The sequence below is a fragment of the Amborella trichopoda genome, chromosome 11 (assembly GCF_054954075.1).
Source record: "Amborella trichopoda isolate Santa Cruz 75 chromosome 11, AtrichopodaSantaCruz75HAP2 v2.0, whole genome shotgun sequence".
Taxonomy (NCBI): Eukaryota; Viridiplantae; Streptophyta; class Magnoliopsida; order Amborellales; family Amborellaceae; genus Amborella; species Amborella trichopoda.
The window spans coordinates 17406024-17410077 of NC_142346.1; the positions used below are offsets into that span (position 1 = coordinate 17406024).

General features: G+C 43.3%; 2 long non-coding RNA genes across 2 annotated transcripts; one reads left to right on the forward strand and one right to left on the reverse strand.

The window, feature by feature from the left end:
- Positions 1-713: 713 nt before the first annotated feature.
- Positions 714-3209, reverse strand: LOC148779782 (uncharacterized). The gene is made up of 2 exons (XR_016045020.1): positions 1288-3209; positions 714-1189 (listed from the first exon to the last, which is right to left on the reverse strand). It is a non-coding gene; the product is annotated as an uncharacterized LOC148779782 (long non-coding RNA).
- LOC148779783 (uncharacterized) lies at positions 2419-3833 on the forward strand. Its single transcript, XR_016045021.1, has 2 exons — positions 2419-2506; positions 2634-3833. It is a non-coding gene; the product is annotated as an uncharacterized LOC148779783 (long non-coding RNA).
- Positions 3834-4054: the final 221 nt, after the last annotated feature.

Sequence of the window (4054 nt, forward strand, 5' to 3'; positions counted from 1 at the left end):
GAAATGAAGGTTATGGAATGTGTTCTTGAAACATATCTTATGCCACTGTGAAATTCCAGAAATATGTATGTTCTTGAAAGAGGCTTTTGAAAAACCAAATGAGGTTCCGATTGACCTCAAATCACCGCTATTGGAAAGATATGCAAGTATAGTAACATATGCGTTTTTACCCTTATTCAAATTCCTTTTAAAAATGAAGTTATGATTCAAAATGTATGAATAGGTCACTGTTGACTGTTTTCCAGAATTTTCACTGACACTGCCGTGGTCACTAGTTTTAACTAGCCAAACAAGGTCCATTTTCAGTAAAACTACTTTCATTTGAAAGGTCTTTGAGTAGGCTAAAACTTTCATGTTGAAATTGTTTTGAAATTCTTCTTGGATTGGAAGTTATACACCATTTTATGAAGATATGTCACTGTAGACAGTATTGATAAAATTCACAACTATCACCTTATTTGGCATGAATCTTTGAGCTACCAAATGGGATCAAAATGCTTTCAAATTAGTTTTGTTAGAAATATATCTGTCTTGGCTTAAACTTTTATTTTGAAACATCACAAGTTGCTTCACGGTTTGAGAGTTATAGTGATATGAAGCAGGGAATGTCTCTGTCCACTGTACACAGTAGGGTGTAGCTAGGAAACTCACCTCTTTGAACCTTTAAGAGGTCAAACGAGATCCAATTGTCTTCAAACCACCCTCATTTGAAATATAGGTGTGTTTAGTACAAAATTGGTTTTGGAACGATCTTCAAAATCTAAACGGTACAAAGTTACGACCCTAATGATAAACGCACATCATTGCCCATGATGGCAGGAAATTGAGCGGTAAGGCTTAACTGAAATAATGATACAATTATTATGGTATTGTCATTGTGATATCATTTAAATGTGATTGGTTAGGTGCCTTGATCTCGCCCTTCGGATCTAAATGATCTGGTGGAAAGTGCCTCGGGTTTCAAGGGAACCCAGGACTTGAGATCGCTCTCTCGAGAACTTTGTTCAAGAACAAGGACAGGTATACCAAACGATGAGAGATGAATTAGGGTCATGAGGCGGGACCTACTTCACATGGGTCCGTGACACGCTCGGACTGGTTCGCATGGGCGGCCTCTTAGATCACATTGGAAAGCCCCCCCGGCCTATGGCCGGTTTGGAATCGCCTCCCTTGACCTGTTTCTCCTTTCCTGCAAACACACACATACACATTAGAAATACAGACAAGTGGGGCGTAGGTCCCCCACCTTGTTACAAGGTGAAGTGAATGTGAGAGAAGAAGTTTGACCAGATGTCTCGGCTGACACGGTGGCAAGACTGGAGCGACGGTTGCTCTGATGTGGCAACAAGATGGGCACGGTAACTCAGACCGGCGCGACGATAATACTGCTCGACGACAAGACTGTCTCGACGGCTAGTTTGGCACGGTGTCAAGACTGGTGCGATAACTGGGCGTGGTAGCAAGACGGGCACGGTAACTTCGACTGGTGTGACTGCAATACTACTCAAAACCAAGATCAACATCGACCAGTCTAGCACAAAGGCTAATCTGTCATGGCAGCAAGACGGGCACGGTAACTCAGACCGGCGCGACGGCAATACTGCTTGATAATAAGACTCGTACGAGTACAAGGCTCAGCCTGCCCTCTAGTCAAACAAGCGATTAAGAGAATGAGAGAGATGAAAATGAAAATAAGAGTGATGGTGAGATAAATATGATGGAGAATGAGATGAAAAATAAAATAGATGAATTAAAACAAAATTGAATTAGAAAAATGAAACTAAATAAATTGGACTAACATGAAGTGAAGTGGGATAAATAAAATGAAGTGAAGTAAAATAAAATAAAAGGGATGGAAGAAAAAAAAATAAATGGATGGAATAGAGTAAAGTATGGTGAGATAAAATGAGTGAGGCAAAATGAATGGAATAAAGGAAAATAATATGAAGTGGATAAAATAAAATGAAGGGAAGGAGTAAGATGGAATAATATAAAGGGAAGGGGTAGAAGAAGTAAAACGTGACGATTTTAATAAAATAAAGAAACTTTAGTTGAGAGAGATAAAAATTTTGTTGATTTGGGTTGAGTGTTGGGTTTTTATTGAAAGAGAGATGTCAAGAGGTTGCTTTAGGTGTGAGAAAGAGATAAATAGGTTTTCCAGGTTTCCGTGAGAGGGATGAATGAGACGAAATAATGTGAGTGGGATGGGACGAAACGAAAGATCACAAAAAGAGGACGGAAACAAAACGAAAACGAGAAAGGGAGGATGGGGATTTCTTTTGTGGGTTTTTTTAGAGAGAGAGAGAGAAAGCAGAAGGTTGCAGAGGATAGGAGAGAGAGGCGAAGGACGGGGTAGCAGAGAGAGAGAGCTGGGTGAGGTTTTAGAGAGAGAGAGAAAGCAGAAGGTTGCAGAGGATAGGAGAGAGAGGCGAAGGACGGGGTAGCAGATAGAGAGAGCTGGGTGAGGTGGAGGCTGCTGCGAAGGAAGAGGATGGAAAAGGGGGAGGTTGGAAGCTGGAGGAATGAGTTGAGGGAAGAAGATAAGGTAAGGGGAGCAGGTTGCAGCAGAGATGGTGGTAGAAATTAATGGTGGAAATGGGTGGAAGGGAGACACGGAGAGCAGGCAATGGCAGGTAAGCGGTGGCTAGTTGCAGAGTAGCAGATGAGACAGTGGTTTGGTGGCTGGTTGCTGATGGTGGGGCAACATTAGCTGGTTGAGGAAGTAAGTGGCTGCTATGGTGGTTGAGGAAGAAGGTGGCTGCTATGATGGTTGAGGAAGAAGGTGGCTGCCGGTGGTGTGATAGTGGAGTGAGCAGGCTGAAGGACAGAGGGCAGGGAACTAACTGTGAGCGTGGTAGCAGCATGAGAGTAAGGCGAAGAGAGAAGATGGAGATAGCAGTCAACTTCTGCCTGGTGAGTGGGGACAGAGGACAAGAAGAACAGGAAAGAAAGAAGTCTTGGTCGTAGGTTGTGGCAATTGGGTGTTAAAGAGAGGTGTGCAGTGATGACAGGAAAAGAAGACGCAGCAGAGATTTTGGGGTTTTCCTTGTTTTTCTTTAGAGAGAGAGCGATGGGAAGATGGGAAGTGTGAAAAAGGGACAGCAGAGGGTTGGGTTGAAATGGGACAGTGAGGTTTCGGTGAGGATTGGAGACAGAGAGCAAGAGAGAAGGCAGCGAAATGGGGTGAGGAGGTGGAATGAGAGGCGCACGACGATGGGTTGGCGGTCGTGAAGGCAGCGAAAGGGGTTGAGGAGGTGGAATGAGAGGCCCACGGCGATCGGTTGTCGGTTGTGCACTTGACGGGGATAGGTAAGATGGGTCCACGAGATGGCGATAGGTAAGATGGTGCGCACGGTGATAGGTAAGGAAAGCTCACGAAGCGCTTTAGGAAAGAAGAAAGATGGACAGAGGGATTATTAAGAAAAGGAGAGGCAAGTTATCTTGAGGGTGCACTGGGAGAAAATGGTCATGCAGGTAGCACAACAAAAAGAAGAAGATCGGTGGAACTGAGGGACCGCCAGGAAATAGAGGGGAAGGGTGGTCATGAAGAACTACACGGAGGGAAGGAGAGAAGAAGAAAAGAAGAAAGAGTGACACAGACCGCAATGGACCTACACTGTCTGTGAAAGAGGAGAGAAATAGAAGAGAGAGAAAGTGAGAAATGCTAAGCCCAGGGGTACCGACCCAAGAATTTCTCTCTTTCCTCTCTCTCCCAAGACATGGCCCAATAATAGGCAAGATAAAATTTTATTAAGCAAGTGAAGGGTCCTATGTACAATGATAGTAAATGATATATGTAGAATTGTGCCCAAACATGGGTGGATTGATCAAAATTAAAGCTAATTGTTGAAAATTAAGATTTAATTGAATTAAAAGAAATAAGAAAATAGGGTGCAAAAAGATAGATTTGCTCCTTCCTAACAATTTGTGGAATTTTAGAAAATCCCTGCTACTGCCCTAGAGCGTGTATGATCTTTCATGGATGATCCGAGGTTATTCCGGTGCCTGTTTGCCCAAAAGATGATTGTTTTTTTATAGGGCTCGACATGACGAT